The 11,601-nt window shown below is 34.6% G+C and overlaps 1 pseudogene; it reads left to right on the top strand.

Annotated features, from left to right (window-relative positions):
- The first annotated feature begins 3,119 nt into the window (after nt 1–3,119).
- On the top strand, nt 3,120–5,475 carry LOC112637822 (annotated as a pseudogene).
- Nucleotides 5,476–11,601: the final 6,126 nt, after the last annotated feature.

The raw sequence follows: 11,601 nt of genomic DNA, 5'->3' as shown, positions 1-11,601 counted from the left end.
CGTCATGCGTTAACTACTTTCTTTAATAATTCGAAAACTAAGCTTCGAACGAAATTTTGCAAAAGGAAAAATCGTCTTAGAATTGACTCAACAATGTGTCATTTCACGGACACAGGGGTTATTTTGAATCACCCTATATATACCATGGTATATATATATATATATATATATATATATATATATATATATATATTGACAATAAGCAAAATAAATGTCTATTAATTATGCACTTTTTATTAATAATAAAAAGTAAATGTAAAATGTAAGAGTAAATGTAATAATGCGGCAAGTTATGTGTTTTAACACTGGTACATAAATATAATTCTTTTAATTTTGGCGCCATATAAATCGCCAATCAATTGTGCATAGTGTAATTCTCTACTAAGCACGAGGCATGCTGTACGGCACACTTTGGATAACCTATGAAAAACAGTTTATGCAATATTTTATTGTGTCTTGTGTGCATTGTGCATTGTGTAAAAACTTCTCTTGGACGAAATAAACTTATAGAGTAGTAGCAGGCAATAACACTTAAATTAAAGGTAAGTCCTATTATATAATACATCCTATATTATTTCATTAACTTTTCATTGCGGTATAGGTTAAGAATCGTTACAACGTATTTTTTCTTTATGTTAATTAATTTCTTAATTTCAAAATATATATGAATTGTTTAACATTTTTTGTTTTTTAGGTAATAACTATTTCATTACAATCGGATCAATAAACTTTATAGCACTTTTTATCCATTTATTTTAAGTTTTGTGTCTTGTTGAATGAAAATCAAAATGTCAAACAAAAAAAGTCAAAAAGAAAAATTGTGTCGTAAAATTAACGAAAGACTCAATCTGTCATTAGCAATGATTAGTGAAACTAATCAATTAACAGATCATGAAACAATCTCAGATCAGAAATGTGAAAAAATACAGAAAAATAGTGATAATGAAATTATTATTGATAATAATGATAACAATGATTTTCAAAATAAAAACAATGATTTTCAAAATAACAATAACATTTTATTAAATAATAAAGATAATAATTTGAAATTGAATGATTATTCTTCTCTTGCAATTAGAGATTTACAAGAACATAATAACACTAGTATTTCACTTCCATTATTTACAAAGTCTAAGGAATCTCTTACTACAAAATTAGGAAAATGGTCCATTGATAGAAATATTAGCCTAACTGCATTTAAAGAATTATTAAATATACTTCGTGAAGAACCATCTTTGACTAATATCTTACCAGCTGATCCACGTTCAATTTTAAAAACACCTCGCAAATCTAATTTTTTAAACAATTCATTTCATTATTTTGGTATACGCAACTCATTAAATTCTTCAACTTTAAAACATAATATAATTGTTGATGAAAACACAGAATTTTGTCTCGCAATTAATATTGATGGACTGCCTTTAACAAAAAGCACATCAAGTTCTTTTTGGCCAATTTTGGGTAAAATCATAACAGTAAAATCAATTAAAAAGTTGAAAAATCAAGTATTTATAATAGCTTTACATTATGGAAGTGAAAAACCTAGTGAATTTTTAAAAAATTTTGTAGAAGAATGTATAGAACTATCAAATGGAATAATGATACAATCTGTGTTATGTAAATTCAAAATTTCAATGTTAATTTGTGATACCCCAGCTAAGTCTCATATTTTATCTGTTAAGAGCCATTCAGTTTATTTTTCATGTACAAAGTGTACTGAAGAAGGCGACATGGTTAACAATGTTTTATGCTTTGATAAAATTGAAAATTATGAAAAAAGAACAGATCATTCATTTAGAAATACTCTTCAAGTCGAACATCATACAGGAGAAACACTTTGGCTTCAAATTCCCAATTTTAATATGATTGACAATGTATCTTTAGATTATATGCATATTCTTCTACTAGGTGCAACAAAAAAGTTGTTATGCTGTAAGCGTTATGGATGCATATTTGGCAAGCCTCCTCATAAATTACGTGCTTCAAGTATTAATAAAATTAGCAAAAATCTTCAGCTGTTAAAAAAATATATTCCTTGTGAATTTGCAAGAACAACTCGGCCAATAAATGAATGTAAAAGATTTAAAGCAACCGAGTTTAGACTCTTTTTATTATACACAGGTCCAATAGTTTTGAAGAAAATAATACCATTGAAAGAGTATAATAATTTTCTTATGCTAAGTTTAGCAAGCTCGATATTGATAAGTAAACACTATGTAAAATTTGAGAATTATATTTCTTATGCCGAAGATCTAATGAAACATTTTATTAAGAATTCTATTACAATTTATGGACCTGATTTCATTTCACACAACATACATAGTTTATTGCATTTAAGTGATTGTGTGCGCCTGTTTGGTTCACTTGATGAATTTAGTGCCTTTCCATTTGAAAATTACATGCAGAAGATAAAAAAGAATATTCGTAGGCATTCGCAGCAGTTGCAACAAATTGTGTGTAGAGTTAGCGAGGAAAATAATTTTTTGCAACCAATACAATCTACAAATGATAATTCCGTAACATTATTGCGGGAACATTTTAATGGTCCATTGATAAATAATTGCACTTCTCCGCAGTACAGGAAGCTTAAAACGATTAATTATTGCTTAAATGTTTTAAAAGTAACTGATCGATTTGTTGAATTGGATGATACAACTATTGTTGAAATACAAAATTTTGCTTCATATCAAAATGAAATATTCCTAATAGGAATCAAATATATTGCACATAAAGATTTCTATTCAAAGCCATGTTTTTCTTCATTATTTGATATTAAAGTAATTACAAAATATAATACTGAATTGAAAATGTGGAGAATGGACAAGATCAGAAGAAAATTATTAGTTTTACCATATAATGATAAATATGTTGCATTTCCTCTACTTCATTTATAATTGCTTTAATTTCATAAAAATATTAAAATAAATACAAATAAAAATAATGAAAAAATGTTGAAATTATATGGTTAGTTATGATATTTATTCTATTCTTTTATTGATCTTGATTTCTTTGCTAAATCATAAGTTTTCTCAATTGGCATATTTCTATTTGTATACAAGTGATTCGAGAAATTTAATAATTGCATTTATAAGTTTAAGGAATTGCTATTGATTATATAGATGACTTGGCTTGTCGTTCGATTCAAACAGGAAGATACTGTTGAGGCAGTACCGAAAACATGGTTTCTGTCAAAAGAATCTGCATGTTATTGGCCACCAAAAAGTTACGATAATACAGCTATTAAAGCATTAATAAAAAAGAAGCATAATCCTGGTTCGACATGGATAAAATATGAAGCAATTGTTTTAGGCACATATAGTAAATATTATTTATATTATGTTAAATTTTTATTAAATTGTATTATGTAAAATTTGTATTAAAAAAAATAATTAACTTTTAATTCCTTTAGATTTAAAAATTGCTAAAAAAAAGGCAATCAAAGCCCAAAGTACAGATGACCTTTCATCACACACAGAGACCTTATCAAAAAAAGAATAAAATGCATAAACGGAGACAAGACAGGAAGAAACACAATTCCTCAGATACTGATAAATCCAATGAGTCTAACTGTGATATGTCTGATGAAGATAGTAACACGTACCCATCATTTTCACATTTTGGCAACACACATGTTGAACGTGGTAAAATAATTAAATTTTAATGGCAAAAATTTGTTTAATTTTCAAAAAGTAATTTTTTTATATTTAATATACAGACAGTAATCGCTCTCCAACGGAAAGTCAAGATAAAAATATCACTAATGGTAAGAGTTTTTGAAATTTCAATTTTTATATCAAAATGCACGTTTGCATTGTTAATTAGATCAATATGTTAAAGAAAATTAAGTCCAAAGCCGCGTATAGGTATAAATTTGAATATAGATTTGAAAAATTAATTATCAGTTCAAATAACATTAATGTTTTTTATTCTAAAAGTATATAAATTTATTCCACTGTAAGGCTGACAGCACATGAACGGATTCAACACGGAGCAGAAAGTCATCATTACATTTATTTCTATGGTAGGTAGCCTGCAGTCCGCCCTGGTGTGCTACCTTAAAAATACACATCTTAAAACTTTTTCGGCGTTGAATTCATTCATGTACTACTGACCTTAATATATCAGCCAATTATATTAAATAATCATTATTAATGAAATGAATTATATTTCTTGTTATTTTAAGATAACTTCAAAACTACAGACAACGCTGACATAAATGCTGGTAAATAATTATTTTTATTTATTATTATTGATTTTGTAATTTTTGAATATTCCTTTATGTATAACATTCTAATATGACTCAACTTTTAAATTTTCAGAATTTAAAGACAATTTTTTAAAGAAATTCATCTTATTCATCTAAAATTAAATGACCTTATGAGGAGCATTGATATGCTTATAAAAAAAACCCGATGTACTGATGAACCAGATCTAAATGATGACACTAATATGGCTGTTAAGACTCTAATACATCGTTTCCAGTCATTACAGAACAGCAACTAATGTCAATGGAAGAATGGCTATCAAATTCAACTGATAACATACATGCATTGGTGTGTATTGAATTATCCTATATATTTTTTTTAAATTTTATATTACATGATGAAAACTATTTTCTAATAAATTACTTTTCGAATTTTATATTTTAGAGTAATCAACTGCGTTTAATTGGAGGCACGGATCTTTCCCATCTAATCAAGGGCGTTATGTCGAGAGTAATTTCGAACAAAGTTGGGATGCTATATTCTTGGGAGGGAGCTCGGCAAAAAAAACCTTTTAAATCGTTGAAGTTTGTCCAAGTTATCATTGGTAAAATATATTATTTTATATACTCTACATCGAAACAATTTTAAGCACATATACATTCTTGAGCAAAGCCTGATGTAACTGTGTTGTGTAACTAAATAATGCTCAATGCAATAACCAAATATAAAAATTTTAATTTAAAACTAACTTTGTAATATAACTTTGTCGCTTTCACTTGATCTACTATTTCTGATTTAATACGTTCCTATTTATGGATCAGTCGGACATATTTTTAATATTGCGTTACTGTATTAATGCGTAATATCATTTAACGTGCGACGAAGAAATCATAACAACCAGTCGCTTCGAAGTCTCAAGTTGTAATCCTGTTATACATGTATTATATGATGTTTCGCATTAAAATTCCTAGGTCTGTCCATACCGGTTACATTCCACAGTTACGTGATAAAGCTGAACTCAAGTACGCACATAATTTATATTCACTATATGATTTTAGGTATTGTTCGACTGAACTCCAAGACAAAATTTGCAACAGAATCGGACATTATAGAAGTAATAAGAAATTGGTTAGTTAGAAGTAAAGAACGCAGCAACAAATTTCAGTCGAAACAAAAATTGAAAGAAAACACTGTGCGTAAAACAGGTTCGGTTTGTGAAACAGATTCTACTTCTGAAACAGTCATGTCTGAAAAAGGGCCAGAATCTTAACGATTAAGATATAATTTTATGTCATTATTATTATTTGTTTTACATTTATTAAAATTAAAAGTACAGTTAGGTTTAAGATTTCAAATGAAAATAATTTAATTGTTTTGGTACTGCATTAATATTTTTTAAATTTGATTTGTACTTTTTTGACTGCACCTTTGTCAGTATTCTTTTTTTTATTTAAGTATAGTAATTTTTATTTTAAAGCTTTAAAACTTATTGTTTAATACTATTTTGCTACAATGTTAATTTTATTTTTGTTTTTATACGATTTGTTTAGTTTATTTTCATTACGTAGCCTTACAATACACGTACAGAAAATTTATGCATTAAAAATGTAATGTTATGTATAACAACACACATAATATATATATAATATATATATAATAATATATAATATATAATATAAGTAGGTATACAAGGAGAGTTCTAACTCAGGTCCTCTCAGGGGGGGTGAGGCGCGAGGGGAACCGCGGTGCGGGGGGAGTGACGTCACGCGCGGGGAAGGAGGAACCGCGGCGCGCGGTGGGTGACGTCACCCGCGGGGAAGGGGGAACCGCTGCGCGACCGATGGACGAGGGGGTCCGCGAGGTGAAGGGGGATCCGCGGCGCGAGCGATGGACGAGGGGGACCGCGAGGTGAAGGGGGATCCGCGGCGCGAGCGATGGGCGAGGGGGACCGCGAGGTGAAGGGGGATCCGCGGCGCGAGCGATGGGCGAGGGGGTCCGCGAGGTGAAGGGGGAACCGCGGCGCGACCGATGGACGAGGGGGACCGCGAGGTGAAGGGGGATCCGCGGCGCGAGCGATGGGCGAGGGGGTCCGCGAGGTGAAGGGGGAACCGCGGCGCGACCGATGGACGAGGGGGTCCGCGCAGTGAAGGGGAATCAGCGGTGTGAGAGATGGACGGTGGTGTGAGAAGGACAGCGCTACGTGTGGGAAAAGGACAGTGCAAAGTGTGAAGAGGACAGTACTACGAGTGCGACAAGGATGGCGTTAACGTGGGACAAGGACGACGTATAGGTGGGAGAAGGACGACGCAAAGGTAAGTGAACAACGAGTATATGAAAGAGAGAGAACGATAGCGCCAAGACGACATGTACAAGAGAGAGAACGATAATATCGCGAGACTTGCAATTAGCGCGTGCGAGAGAGAACGATAGCGCGAAGACGACGCATGCGAGAGAGAACGATAATATCGCGAGACTTACAACTAGTGCGCGAGAGAGAGATAGCGCAAGGGATGGAACTCAAGGAGAGACGCGTAAATAATCACATTTTTTTTATTGAAACAACATTTATTTTAAAATCTGTTATACATTTTTCTGTGTCATAGCGCGAAGATGACGCGTGCAAGAGAGAACGATATCGCGATGCTTATAACTAACGCAAGAGAGACGCAAGGATGGGGACGCGAGGAGAGGCACGTAAATAATTAGATTTTTTTTTCTCAATTAAAATATATAAAATTTATTAAAATGTGTGTGTTAATACAATTGTGTGTGTGTGTGTGTGTGTGTGTGTGTGTATGTACTTAAAATTATGATTAATATAAAATATAATATAATAATAATATAATAATTATAATAATAATAATTTGGGGGTGCGGGGGGGGGGGTGGAGAAGCCGCTCCTGGAAGACTAGGGGCGATGTGTCGGGCTGAGGGACTTCCGCTCCTGTCCCTCTCGTCGACTATTCATGTACTCTCGTAAACTCTGATATCATGATTAAACATAATAATTGTAAATGTTTTAAATTTATTACACATTAGCAAAAATATTTTTACCTTCAACGTTTCCAAGTCATGTCGTAGCATATTCTCATGCACATCTTCTTCGAATTTGTCTATATCTTTACATGATTCAAGTTCTTCACGTAGTCTATTTCCATAACATTTTACTTTAGTGTGATTAGGATCTTCCGCATGTATACATTCAAAACAAAAACTTGTATCACATTTTTTAACTGAGTTCGCACAATATTTTCGAGTTTTGAGAAATCTGTTCAACGAAATTGTGCGAGGTTTTTTCAAGCCGAGCTCACGATTTCTTATAAATTGAACGACTGAGGTTTCCAGATTCCTCTTCGAAAGTTGTTCCCGCTCATACTGAAGTAATTCTTCAACATCACTAGTTCGAAAATCGAAATCAGGTTCCTTATCAGATGAATCTTCTTTCGCATATAATTTCTTCCATTTCGCTCTTCTCTCTCTCTCAATCACAATTTTTTCCACCACAACGGGATCCATCCAGACATCATATTCATCCATATCTTCATTACCGATGATTACGTTTTCTTCAGCCATTGCACTAACGTAACACACAAGACTAACGAAACGCAAAGAACAACGAAATAATATTCTAATGTCGCAGACTCCTCTTCATTATATATCTTTTTAATATCTCGCGTCTCATTCCAACTAGAGCATCGCGTCTCATCTACCTCAGCATTTCTCTACATCTTTGGCGGAGCGTGTTGAGAAAAATTGTCGACTATTCTTATTCGTATGGAAGGAAAGAAATAAAATCATAGATTGAATAAAAATAATTATTTATTGCATGCATCGTAAAGAATATCATTTACAGCACATGTTAATAATTCGCAATCGATCAATGATTCGCTGTCAAAGACATCACTCTCACGTATCGTTTTTACAGCATCGCATACAATAGTAATATTATTACGTTGTAATACAGTTTCAAATTGTTTAAATTTTTCATTTACGAGATATGTATTCTCGCATAACCAATTGTGCATATGATCGATACAATTTTCAAAATTAAATAAATGTAATAATGTTTCTGGTTTCATGTACAAAGAATGTTCGCATAATGTGAGTTTTACAATTTTCGATTGATACATTTCAATCGTTAAATCTCCAATTCTTAATGGGGGAGCAGTCGATTGTAGAAATTGTTCAACGTCTGCTTGCTTCCGCATCAACAAATTCCACGTTGAAAAGGACAACACTATTTGATTGCCTCGATTATCACCGAGAATCAGCTCCACGTACGATACAGCTCCAACGCTTATTCCAATGTCCAAATACTTGTACGACGTCGGGATTAGAGCGTACCTTCTTCCAAGTATGCGAGCCGCACGACGAGGCTGAATACTATAAAAATATAAATAATTAGACAACAATATTAAAAATCAATAAGTAACAAATTTTTTAAACGATTTAAACTTACGTGTCGCATTTCTGCTTCTTACACGGTGGAGTTTCGCCGTTTCGAATCGGAACGTAGAAATTCATATTTCTTCAGCGGTGAACCTTTCACACACGCGATTGATGCAATACTGCAATCGTATTAGAATCAATATCAATTCAAATAGTATCCCAAATTGCGATGTAGAGGGGATTATTGCTGACGCAACATTTTAATTTCCTCCAAAATTTTGTCGCGCCGATGTATGGCTGCGATGACATCATCATCTTCGGAACAAAGATTTAGCTGAAATTGCTAAAATCGAGCGCCGATGTACGGCTGCGCCTGATGCAATCACGTCAAAATTATTCAAATGTACGTGACAAAACGGGAAATTTTCAAGGTTAAAATGTGCATCATCCCTAGACAAAGATTTAGCTGAAAGCGCTAAAATCGAGCGCCGATGTACGGCTGCGCCTGATGCAGTCGCGTTAAAATTTTCAAATGTACGTGACAAATAGTGAAAAAATAATTGCCAAGGTTAAAATGTGCATCATCCCTAGACAAAGATTTAGCTGAATTTGCTAAAATCGAGCGCCGATGTACGGCTGCGCCTGATGCAATCGCATCAAAATTATTCAAATGTACGTGACAAATAGCGAAAAAATAACCACCAAGGTTAAAACATGCATCATCCCCAGACAAAGATTTAGCTGAAAGCGCTGAAATCAAGGGCCGATGTACGGTTGCCCCTGATGCAATCATGTTAGATTTTTCAAATGTACGTGACAAAACGTGAAATTATCAAGGCCAAATTGCACACGGTACTACAGGGAATTTTTTGTAAGATGAAATCGTTCTAGAATGTTCGATGATAAAACAATGCATGAGACGGTATATAAATCATGATAGAGAGACGCACCCCACCAGTAGCTAAAGTGCATCAGACCTGTCATTAGAAACGCTAAATTTTGCAAGTGTACGTTAGCAATATGGAGGAGCAAATTTTGCGAGAACAATCCGCTTTGCTTGATTCATTGGAAAACTACATTGTGTGGGAGCAACGATGCGACGAGTACATCGAGTCGCTGGAAGAGCAAAGTCGAATCAAACGACCGCGATTATCGATCGGAAATCGACAATCACTGATTGCTCGAATCGCGCGCCTCGAAGGTTTGAAAAATTCGGTACGGAGACGTTTCGTACACGCGGGTGCCGGATGTAGTGCGCATCAAAATGCACTTGTGTGGCGTGAAATTGATACGGCGTTCGAAAGTCGCGTATCGACTGGTGCGGTGATAAACTATAATCACATCGAACCACACCAATTTCTCGATGACGCTAAAGACATTGTGTTGGAACATGTGCAGGACGCTTTAAAAAAACACAACAGTGTAAAAGTGAACACTATATTCAACGGCGAATTTGTGTCGGGTGATAAACACGCGAATAAAAGTGTGAATACGAGAAACTATGAACTCTTTCGCACATCTGATTTACGCGAGTGGTACGAACGGCGCGTTATCGAGTCCACCCTAGCGTCTCTGGAAGAGTTTCAGGAACGCGATAGCGGGTGGGCATTGTCGCGAATACTGAACTTGACTGTAAATATAAACAAGTACAATCCAATGCGCGCGGGATGTCACATTAAATTGCCGCGGGAGATTATGATGAAGAGAGCGGTGGTTAACGTGCAATCAAAGGACAATGCGTGTTTCGCGTGGGCAGTGGTCGCCGCTCTGTATCCCGCTGAAAGGAACGCGGAACGGGAATCATCGTACCCGCATTACGCGACAGTGCTGAATCTCCGGGACATTGAGTTTCCAGTGACTGTTAATCAAATTAAGAAATTTGAACTTGCAAATGACATTTCAATCAATGTGTACGACATCGAAGACAAAAACATTGTCCCGATACGTCTTTCGCAGCAGAAGCGGGACAAGCATGTGAATCTGCTGTATACTGAAGACGGCAACAGCGTGGGACATTTCGCTTGGATCAAGAATTTATCCCGGCTCGTGAGCTCGCAATTGAGCAAACACAATGGCCAAAGATATATCTGTGATCGGTAAGTTTATTTTATATTATTTGAAAATTATAATTTATATAAAAAATCTTATGATAAAAAAATTTTTTTCTTTTACAGATGCCTTCATTATTTTTATTCAGACACCAAGTTGCAGTCGCATACGGTCGACTGCGGAAAGCTAAACGACTGCGCTGTCCGGTTGCCGAGCGACAAGGACAAGTGGCTCGAGTTCAGCAACCCTAATCGGAAGGAGCGGCTTCCATTCGTGGTCTACGCCGACTTGGAATGCGTTCTAGCCAAGAAGGAAGAAGAAAAATTATATCAACATCATCAAGTATTTAGTTTAGCTTATTATGTACATTGTTCGTACGACGACTCATTATCAACGTATCATTCGCGTCGTAGCGCCGATTGTTTAGCATGGTTCGCCGAAGACCTTAAAAATTTAGCAATTCGCGTTAAGAATATTTTAAAAACAAATGTCCCCATGGTAAATTTAACGTTCGAAGAGTGGGAGAAATTCCATAGCGCCACTCGTTGTCATATATGCGAAAAGCCGTTCGCGCAAGACGATACACGCGTTCGCGATCATTGCCATCTGACCGGGCGATACAGAGGTCCCGCGCATTCAAATTGTAATCTAAATTATAAAGATTCTTTTTGCATTCCGATAGTGTTTCACAATTTATCCGGTTACGATTCTCATTTTATCATCGAGGAAATAGCCACAGCGTTCGAAGGGAAAATCGAGTTATTACCGATAACCAAGGAAAAATATATTTCGTTTACCAAAATTGTTGATCTTAAAGAAGAAGAAGAATCAAAAAATCAAATAAAATTACGTTCATCGATTCATACAAATTTCTCACATCGAGTCTTGATAAATTGGCATCATTTTTGGACAAAGATAAGCTTAAAATTTTAAAATCGGAATTTCAAAATTTAACAACA

The sequence above is a fragment of the Camponotus floridanus genome, unplaced genomic scaffold, assembly GCF_003227725.1.
Source record: "Camponotus floridanus strain SB8 unplaced genomic scaffold, Cflo_v7.5 scaffold207, whole genome shotgun sequence".
NCBI classification, from domain to species: Eukaryota; Metazoa; Arthropoda; class Insecta; order Hymenoptera; family Formicidae; genus Camponotus; species Camponotus floridanus.
This window is presented reverse-complemented; position numbering and strand designations above follow the sequence as displayed.